The sequence below is a fragment of the Callithrix jacchus genome, chromosome 7, assembly GCF_049354715.1.
Source record: "Callithrix jacchus isolate 240 chromosome 7, calJac240_pri, whole genome shotgun sequence".
Classification (NCBI taxonomy): domain Eukaryota; kingdom Metazoa; phylum Chordata; class Mammalia; order Primates; family Cebidae; genus Callithrix; species Callithrix jacchus.
The window spans coordinates 3,733,393-3,744,695 of NC_133508.1; positions in this window are offsets into that span (position 1 = coordinate 3,733,393).

Below are 11,303 nucleotides of genomic sequence, written 5' to 3' on the forward strand. Positions count from 1 at the left end.
ATGTCTACATTGTGTAAAATCATGTCTCTCTCTCTCTCTCTCTCAAATCATGGACTAGGAGACTTCAAACATTAGGAATATAAACTTTATCACAAATCCAAATCTTGTTTATAAGTTTCAATATCCAGCATTTCACAAGCAGATTTTTCTCCTAGTAGTAAATTAGATCCACATATATGCGATACTTTAAAAACTATTTTCCAATGGTTGACTACACAGATAACAAAAGAAAACAAATTGAGAAAGCAAGAAAGTACCGCAGGATGGAAAACAAAATGTTTTGAGCAAAAAAGGGGTCACATGACACACTTACTGGCTTCAATCAACCTAAGGACCCATCTCTAAGATACATCTAAAACTGAAAAATAATTATCCTTTTTTTTTCAAACCTCTTGCTGACAGTTTTATGTGTGTGTGACATATACCTCTAAAGAATCCACAAATTTCTATTCCTCTAACTTGTTTCTCAAAGAGGACTTAATGAAAATGAGAGAAGACCTACCAGCACCATTACCTTTATTCATTAAAAATTATTTGGAAAAGTACATTTGCTTGATGTTCTTTCCTTCCCCTCCCTGTTCCCCCAAAGCAGCCTACACCAAATGCAAGGATGCAGTGTTATTTATAGAACTGAATGAATCATGTTCTTACAGTACATAAGCCTTTCAGTTGCTTTAGCAACCTGGGAAGCTATATTAACTCTGAGAGATTCTGCCCCCTCTGTAGTGTTCAAATTGCTTCAAAATGTTAAACTCAATCTTCTTCAGTTGCCCTTAACCATGGGATGGGATAAGGAATTAACATTTTGTGACTCACAACATTCCTTGGAAAATGGTTACCCTAGAAATGAGGTCTGCAGATGAAGTAACTTTCCTGCAATCACAGAACTAAGCTAGAATTCAGAGACAGATGTATTCATGGTATCATTTGATCCTGGTGTTATATTACAGACATAATTAATTGTTTTAGATCAAATGCACTTATACATTAAAATATACCTTAGGTTCCAGTTTTCAGTGACTGCAGAGTAGCTTGTACTGGACAGTTTCCTGCTAATAACAATTATATTGAAAAAGACTAGGCCGGGCTCGGTGGCTCAAGCCTGTAATCCCAGCACTTTGGGAGGCCAAGGCGAGTGGATCACAAGGTCAAGATATCGAGACCATCCTGGTCAAAATGGTGAAACCCCGTCTCTACTAAAGATACAAAAAATTAGCTGGGCATGGTGGCGTGTGCCTGTAATCCCAGCTACTCAGGAGGCTGAGGCAGGAGAATTGCCTGGACCCAGGAGGCGGAGGTTGTGGTGAGGTGAGATCACGCCATTGCACTCCAGCCTGGGTAACAAGAGCGAAACTCCGTCTCAAAAAAGAAAAAGAAAAAGACTGGAGAATGACCCAATTCAGGTAGAAGCTGGAGGGGATTCAACTCTTGAGAGGAAAACACAATGGGTGAAATCTGGGCAACACGGCTTTCTTCTGAAGACAATTCCCAATATCCCCCACCAGGAATGGATACAATCAAGCATGGAAACAGTTTTATTAGCCTGATGAGGCAGAGGATAAAGTCAGAGGATGCAAGGTGGCTGGAAACTGAGAGAGGTAGAAGGAATCCCAGAAAGACTCAAGAACCCCCAAATCGGCCTGTAAACTCCCTTAAAATACCTTAAACCATGAACAGTGTATTTGTGAGACGAGGCACCAAGGGGCTCAGGAGAAAAGAGCCACTTAAAACTGAGACAGTGAAATGAGATTTCAGTAGATGCTCACTATGCAAGAGACTGAAGTGTGATAAGAAATCAGGTCCCACTGAGTTACAGTGGCTTGGAAAATGTTTCGAGCTTTTTTTGGGAGTTCACCGAACTCCCAAAAGAGTTAGGAGTACCACAGGCAAAACTAAGGGATTCACATAAGAATTAAGGGAAAAAAACAAATAGACCTACCTTGACAAAGCTTGAAATCAAGTATCTACCAGTTTAAGTTGATTTGTGGTAATTTAACTCCTACTAGAATGAAACTCTTCATTCCTTTGAGAGAGATAATAGAATCCAGAGTTTCACCAATACATAATCCATAATTTAATTTTTTTAATGAGAAAACATATAAAAAGAAAAATCAATCTCTAAAACTAGACCTACAGATAAACCACGTATAGGAATTTGCATTTGGGAATTTTTTAGGAAAAAACGATGACAAATCCAATAAATATAGAAATAATGTATTTAAATATATAAGTAGAAAAACATGATAACAAGAGTATGAAGGAAAGAAGGAGGTGTAAAATTCCTATACAGTCATTAAGTGATATAATGGCAATGCCAAGGTAGATTTTGCTAATGTGGATATATGTACTATAATCCTAGAGAAAAACTGTTAACAATTGCAAAGCAACTTGGGTAAGAAACAAGTAGGGAAATGGGATGGAAAAGCAAAATATTTTGATTAGCCAAAATAAGACAGGTAAGGAGAATTAAGGAACAAATAAGAGGAATATGAGAAGATAATAATGTTAATACTTACATTAAATATTAATAGACATAATATACCTTTTACCTATAGTGAGCTCGTCCTTCAACTGTTTCAAGGCATATTAGCAATAATTATCACAGGCTTGACATTTTTAGCAACTACTTATAGTAAAGATCTGCTTCTAAAATTTTTTTTTTTTTGAGATGAAGTTTCACTCTTGTTACTCAGGCTGGAGAGCAATGGCACAATCTCAGCTCACCACAACCTCTGCCTCCTGGGTTCAGGCAATTCTCCTGCCTCAGCCTCCCGAGTAGCTGGGATTACAGGCACGCGCCACCATGCCCAGCTAATTTTTTGTATTTTTAGTAGAGACGGGGTTTCACCATGTTGACCAGGATGGTCTTGATCTCTTGACCTCATGATCCACCTGCCTCAGCCTCCCAAAGTGCTGGGATTACAGGCTTGAGCCACCGCGCCCAGTCCTGCTTCTAAAATTTATGAGTGACTGAAAGCTGAGAAGTGCGCTAAGTTGATTTGCTAATAGAATCACTGTAAAGAGGCACCAGTCAACCCTTTTCATCACCCTGGATCAGAAAGATGGGCTAAACCTAACAAGATGAAATAAGTTATAGCACAGGGGAGACCTGGATTAACAATCATTTGTATGAAAAAGACTGTAAGATCAATATGGTCTAGTAGGATGTGCATCCCATAATAATAGCGAATACTCACTTGGGCCGCAATAAAATAACAGGGTAAGGGAGTCCATGAATAAGTCAGCTTTCTGGGTATCATGTGGGCTGAGGCATGCAGTATGTGCTCAGTTCTGGGTTATGTGAAGGGGGGCATTATTAATTAGAATAGGTGAAGAAGACAGTGAATAGGATAGTGAAAAGCAAGGCATTAATGTCCATCAAGGGTAAACCTATATGACATAAGAACAATTCAGCTAGTTCTAAAAGGCTGCATGAATATATACTATTTGAAGGGCCATCATGAGAAAAAATACATTAGTTTTTAGTTTTCTGTGTAGCTTTTTTTTTTTTTTTTTTGAGATGGAGTTTCACTCTTGTTACCCAGGCTGGAGTGCAATGGTGTGATCTCCGCTCACCACAACCTCCGCCTCCTGGGTTCAAGCAATTCTCCTGTCTCAGCCTCCTGAGTAGCTGGGACTACAGGCACATGCCACCGTGCCCAGATAATTTTTTGTATCTTTAGTAGAGACAGGGTTTCACCATGTTGACCAGGATGGTCTCGATCTCTTGAGCTCGTGATCCACCCACCTCGGCCTCCCAAAGTGCTGGGATTATAGGCTTGAGCCACCGCGCCCGGCCTTCTGTGTAGCTTTAAAAGCTCCTGCCTCCTCTCTGTTTCTGTAACATTACATATACATAGTATGACACACAGTTTTATAATTCGTGCACACCAGGTAGGAAGAGAGATTTTGTGCAAGTTATTATTTAATGAGGTGCTGCTTACTTGACCTGTGTTCTCCAGGTACCAGAATCTTGGGTGCTATTAAGTAACTATCATTCGTTTTTTACTCTGACCTTTCTCATGGCTGTTAGTTGACTAACATGAAATACTCAGTACAAGCGTTTCAAAATAATGGATGGAATCTCTCCATATATCTTGCATGCATGTGTTGGATATATGCACATATGCATGCAACTTTGTTTCCAGCAGTCAACTGACATGACCAGCTGATGGATGTGACTATGACATGGATCTCTGGCCTTGGCTGTCGAGAGTTCCTTATTTCCTCAGCTGGATTCTGCTTTAGCTAATTTTCGGTGTGACCTTAAATGGAGGATGAGGTTAATATGGTTACTGTCTTCAGTCAAGGTCAGCTATAAATACCAGACAATCTTTGGCTTCCCACTATTATTCAACTTCCAACATATCAATACCTAGAATCTACATTTATGTAGCTCTAGATTTTTTTTTTTTTCTTTTTGAGACAGAGTCTCATTCTGTTGCCCAGGCTGGAGTGCAGTGGCGCAATCTCGGCTCACCGCAACCTCTGCCTCTTGGGTTCAAGCGATTCTTCTGCCTCAGCCTCCTGAGTAGCTGGGACTCCAGGTGCCCAGTACCATGCCCGGCTAATTTTTGTCTTTTTAGTAGAGACAGGGTTTTGCCTAGTTGGCCAGGCTAGTCTTGAACTCCTGTCCTCAAGCAGTCCATCTACCTCAGCCTCCCAAAGTGCTAGATATTGTTCCTTCTGCTTTGCTTTTTCCTCAGTACTAGCAGAATATGTGCATTTATATTTACATTTACATTGAAAGACAATGAAGCTCCCGTGGAAATGACTTCTCATGGCAAGGTGGCTAAGTGTGCAGACTTAAGAGTCAGATGGCCACCATGAAAATCCGGACCTTGCTGCCTATCGGCTGCAGGACCCTGGACATGTTATTAACCACTTTTGGTCCCTGCACTGACCTCAAAGTGTTGCTACTACCAAATGATTTAACAATATAAAGTGCTTAGAACACCGTCCAGCATATAATAAGCAGTTATTATTTTTGTTCCTTTCTGAATAAATACATCTGGAATGCCATCTGTCATGAGTAGTTTTTACATAATGTACCGGTTGTCAGTCAATGTGCCTCTGGAAGTAATATATTTAGGCAAACCCTTAGTCGTCCTGTAGACTTTTTTTTTAAATTGCATTATGCTTGGTAAATATAAGTGTCTATAATGACTTGCCTTCACGCCGTTCGTTCTCTATTAACTTGAGAGCTTCTTGAAGTTAGGGACAAGGTCTTACATTAACTAGAATAGAGCTAAAATGTACTCAGAATCTTCTTGGAGAAATAGTTTTTGAAGTTAGAGGGAAGCACTATTCATATAATTTAAGAAAGAAAGAACAAGGCCGGGCGCTATGGCTCAAGCCTATAATCCCAGCACTTTGGGAGGCTGAGGCGGGTGTATCACGAGGTCAAGAGATCGAGACCATCCTGATCAACATGGTGAAACCCCGTCTCTACTAAAAACACACAAAAAAATTAGCTGGGCATGGTGGCACGTGCCTGTAATCCCAGCTACTCGGGAGGCTGAGGCAGGAGAATTGCCTGGACCCAGGAGGCGGAGGTTGCAGTGAGCCGAGATTGTGCCATTGCACTCCAGCCTGGGTAACAAGAGCGAAACTCCGTCTCAAAAAAAGAAAGAAAGAACAATATAAGTTGTACCAAAATATGTACTTCCATTTAATGAGTACAAAAGCCTGTAATCTATATATCAAGAATATTATGAAAAGATTCCAGTGCTGGAGCAGAAATTTAAAAGTCACCTCCCTCTATTTCTAAGATTTTACTGCTCCCCTTTGTATTCCTTGCACACACATTTACTAAGAGCTTATAATTAAACAAGCATCCCACTAGAAAGTGGGAGAACAGCCAGCGATCACAAGAACTTTCTAGACTGAAGATAAAAAAGCGAACAGTTTGAGTAAATAACCCAAACTTTAATAGTGGTAATCAAGTCTATCCTAAAATATCAAATGGGAGGTCACCTGAATCAGTGAGTATTGAGATAAGTAATGAAGGATGAGGGCGGCCAGCTTCCGGGATGCCCTGCAGGCAAGAGGGTTGGAACTTTCACACTAATAAGCTATGAGATGATGGAAGGTATGGCTATAACCACCTTTCTCAGATGGGAAACGAAGACATAGAGAAAGACAAAGAATGTCTTATTCTAAGGATTGTATTAGTAATAGAATTAAGAAGAATGTCCGGTATTTTAAAGTTCCATCCTCCATTCTACATAGTTGTGTCTTGCCATAAGCACATGACATTTCAGAGCTGGTTCTGTACCACAGATCTGACTCTATTATATTAAAATTAAATAGTCTTCATAATAACAAACAGTAACATATATTCCAATTAATGTTAATAAAAAATAAAAATTTGCATAATCCTTTCAGGCATCCAGGAACATTATAACATTCCCCATCTAATGTCTATTCACTTTTTAGAATGTGGTGGTTTACCAAAGGGCATTCGTTTGAATGGCTGGACATCTGAGTACAACCTTTCATTTCTTCTTTTGGTCTAGCTCAGTGGATTTTAATGTTAGGGTTCATAAGAATTTTAGTCCTGGCCTACGTGCAATCAAATATGCCACACACTAAAATCAATTTATGGAATAATTTGAGAATTTTCAAGATTAACTTGACTGCACAAAATTTTCACTTATTGAGCTAACTTTAGAATGAAAACCTGCAAAAAATCTTTCCTTACTCTTCTGTTGTTTCAGATGTTGGCTACTCTTATTATAATTACCAAGCTTATTGGATGCTCTTTTTTTCTTTTAGTTGGGCAGTTATTCCTAAATACCCTTGATGCAGTAGGTTGATTTTATTTAACATTAAAATGGCTAATCGCATGGTTATAACTCTCATCTCTGATGACTTCCACAATATCCTCTCTTCCTGTGCCTGAATGAGCTTTCCTGAAAATACCTCCAAGTAACTCCTTGTAAAGACCGCTTCTGCATATTGTCATGTCAAGAAGGCCATTACTGGTAAGAATCGCAGATAATTTCATTCTTCTCAGCCATGACAAACACCCAAACCCCATTACAAAATTGTTTATAGGAGAAACTTCAAGAGAAGCTTCATGTAAGACCTCCGCAAAGCAGACAGTGAAAAACAGAAATGGCAACTCCTGTACACCTGTAGCAATCCAGTTTTGGAAACATACCTTCCCCTCATATGTGGATGGCTATACCTGCCTCCCATACCATACTCTTTCCTCAAGAAACATCGGTTTTACACCCTTACTTATTTTTTTTTTCTTTGAAATGTACTCCTTAAGGTCAAGGCCAGTTGTGATTTTCAATGACACTTTGGCAAAGTCTATAAACTTGCTCATTTAATATATATATATATGGAGAGCATATGTAGTACACAGAGCCTGGAAAGCTGTAACACTCTACATGGGACAATCTCTGGCAGTCGGAGCTCCCGGGTGTGCTACAGCTGTTGACAGTAAGATTTCCTCCTTTGGATCTTGCATCTGAAGGAGTCAAATCAGAGAGGCAGGACTTGGGCATGCATTTACAGGGGACTGTGTCACGGACGGTGATGCGCAGATCCAGCGGCCTGGCTGGGACTTCCCCAGGTCTACAGCCAACGTGATCAACATGGTCTCATCAAGGTAGAAGCACATGATAGCTCTTTGGGGACTCAGAACTGCAATGTGGTTCTGGGAATCACTCTTGGTAATGAAGCTGCCCTCGCAGGGTTAATGAGAATTACAAGCTGGGCATTAGGCAAAATTCTAGTTAGGCATTGAACCCGGTGCACTGGTACACTTTGGCTTGCTTCCCTGTTGGGGCTAACTGGGAGTCACGTAGCACTCTGACCACCTGCTTCCCCATTGTTCGTATGGACAGAATCTCTGATACTGAACCTTTTTACCTAAAAATTGCTTAAGGTGTTTTTCAGATCCTAAATTCTAGCAAAACACAGGATGTCAACTGATCTAAAGACCCACCCTACCCCACCCCCCAGCCCGGCCAAGGAGTCAGCACAGCACAGGAATGCCATTTCTTCATCTCCCTGCCCGTGACTTTACTCCTTACGTCTTGACCAATCGGCAATCCCAGACTTAAGGTTCTAAGTCATTTCGTACCATTTATGCTCAAACTTCATTCAATAATGAATGTCTTGTTGCTGAAACTTTCTAAGACAGAGTCTTTTCTCAGAAATGGAACCCTTCCCTACATACTCCAAAAGGGACATTACAGACGATCCCCAAGTGGAGAATTCCTGAAGTGGCAGGGTTCTCATGCTTCTCTGTGTTCTTTGTAGATTTAGCACATGATCCTCTGCTTGGTTGAGTCCTGGAGGGTTTCACGTGCAAATTTGGTGACTAGAGAGGTCAGTGAGTGAAAGGACATTTCACTGTGCCTCACAGGGAGGGAAGCTAGTGAAAAAACTGACTTTTCCAGCGGCACACAACTCTACTCCAGTCCTGGAGAAGAGGGCCACCTCATCGGTGGAAGGACAATGGAAAAGCGGCAGGAAAGACCCAGCAGTTAGCGTTAGGTTGGCCCGCAGTCCTGGAGAAGAGTTACGTGTTGCTGGAAAAGGGAGTGTTTTCAGCAGTTTTCCTTCCTGGGAGGCACAGTGAAATGTCCTTTCACTGACATCTCTAGTCACCGAATTTGCAAGTTTTAGGGTAGAATGGTGCCCTCTGAGCCTCAAGACGGGCATTGGAGAAGCCAATTATCCTCTTCTGATCAAGCCCACACCTTGGCAAGCTCAGTAGCATCGCTCAGTATTCAGAAAGGCTTCTTCCTCACACATACAGTGCCGATGCTCTACACATTAGCAGGTGAATGTATTTTTTAAAGCGATTGAAGGTGTAAAATATTATCTTAAAAATCGCTCCATAGCTTCCCTTTGCAATTTACCTCATTATTCTTTTAGTTGGGCAGTTATTCCTAAATACCCTTGATGCAATTTTATGTTCATTCTTTCTTATCTAGGGCTCGTTAGCATAACCTAAGGCGATTGGGTTATGTATAAGTCATCTTAATTTGCATAATGAGCCCCAGCGCCTCTCTAGCGTGAACTAAGAACTAAGGAAAAAAATTGACGGCTTCAAGAGAGCCAAAAAATTTCTTTTTTTTTTTTGGTTTGGTGAGGGGATCCTTTTATAATCTTCTAATCAGGGCTGAGGACAATACAAAGTGGCAGAAAAGGCCAAGCCAATGACAGCACATTAGGGATTGCACAAAAGTTCACTCCATGAGGCACAAGATTCCACCTTTGTAGTGAAAACAGGTTTTCCTTTTACACATGACCTTTGAGAAGCCAATGAGGTACCCCCAGATAAAGCTTTAAGGAACAGCTATTTCTATTTGTAGAAAGCGGATCTGAAACCCACGGCATAAACCTAAGGGAGAGAACATCTCTGAACAGGTGAATCGCTACAGAAGTGTAGTGCTCAGATGGACTAGCAGTAGTAATATACAATTCATACTTCCTCTTCTCCATAGCAAACACGTAATTATCAATGTCCTATACAGATTATGTTCACGACCCCACTTGATGCTAAGACAAATCTATTGAGTTGATGCTATTATTACCAGCACTTTAGAGATTAGGAAATGAAGGCTTAGAAATACTTCATAATTTACCCAGGTCATGCAACTAGTGAGTAGGTGAACCAGGATTACAACCTGGGCAAACGGACTCCAGTGCATAAACTTCTAAGTAGTACACCATACTGCTTACGATACATAAGTCTTACCATCTAGGGTGCTCACAGAACTGTACATGGATAATCTGGACCATTGAGAATACACTCATCAGACACTAGATAAACACAGCAACATGACACCACAGCAAACTACACTCAGCCACAAGTGACAGTAGGAGCAACCATGTAACAGTACATTGTAGGTGAGCCATTCAAAAGGGCAATGGGACACACTTTTGGTGTAGACCCAAGGATCTTCTATTCAGGACTGACTTTGCCACCTCTTAAGAAATGATGAGAAACTTATTTTAGAATAAAGAGAAGTTTCTTTTCCCTTTATATTAGAATGCCATCTAATAGATTATTGTCAGATTGCTTTAAAACGCAGTCTGTATACATCTGTGAGGATGTATTTTCAACCTTCTAACAGGGAGTTTCAGTCAAAAGAAATAGGAAAGAATGACACGTGAAGTGACCTGGGACTTTCTTCCATAGATACCTCTGCGTCAGATGTCACCTTGGAAGGATGATGAATATGGTGGTAAACTCTGTGTGTCAACTTGACTGGACCACAGGATGCTCAGATACCCGGTTCAACATGGCATCTGGGTGTGCCTCAAGAGGGTTTCTGTATGAGATTAGCACTAGAATTGGTAGACTGAGTAAAGCAGATGTATGTGAGCCTTATCCAACCCACTGAAGGCCTGAACAGGACAAAAATCTAAAAGGCAGAGTAAGAGTGAATTCTCTCTCTACTTGACTGCTTAAGCTGAAACATCAGTCTAATACTCTTGGGCTCAGACTCATACTGTTGACACTCCTGGTTCTCAGACCTCTGTAATATCGATAGGACAGGGGAGGTCCCCAGAAGCCGGTAGGACCTTGCCCCCAGTCAGTGCTCAGGTTCTTGACACCATTGTAAGAAGATATTCAAGGATGAGTCAGAAAATGGGGAAAGTATGGAGATTTATTGCAAAGCAAAAAGTATATACTTTTTTTTATACTCAAGAGAATGAGTAACATAATGAAGTTTGGGGCTTCTACCTTTAGGGGGTTTCTTTAACTAAGGATTAAAATATTCATGAAGATTCCTGGAAAAAGAAAAAGATTTCTCACAACTGAGGTGTCCCCCATTTTTACACAAAATATAGGTGTTCCCATGTATCAGTCTATTCTCACACTGCTAATGAAGACATACCCGAGACTGGGTAATTTATAAAGGAAAGAGGTTTAATTGACTCATCAGTATGTCTGGGGAGGCCTCAGGAAACTTACAATCATGGGCAAAGGGGAAGAAAACAGATCCTTCTTTTCATGGTGGCAGCAAGAAGTACTGAGCAAAAGAGAGAAAGCCCTTTATAAAACCATCAGATCTCCTGAGAACTCACTATCATGAGGGTAACTGCCCCTGTGATTAAACTGCGTCCCACCAGGTCCCTCCGATGACATGTGGGGATTATGGGAACTACAATTCAAGATGAGCTTTGGGTGGAGACACAGCCAAACCATATTATCCTGCAACTGTCATGTCACTGACAGGTGTGTGCTTTAGTAGGTTAATGAGCATATAATGAAGTCCGGGTGAAACCTAGCTTCAATCCAGCGTCGTGCTGAGTCCCGTCTGTCTTAG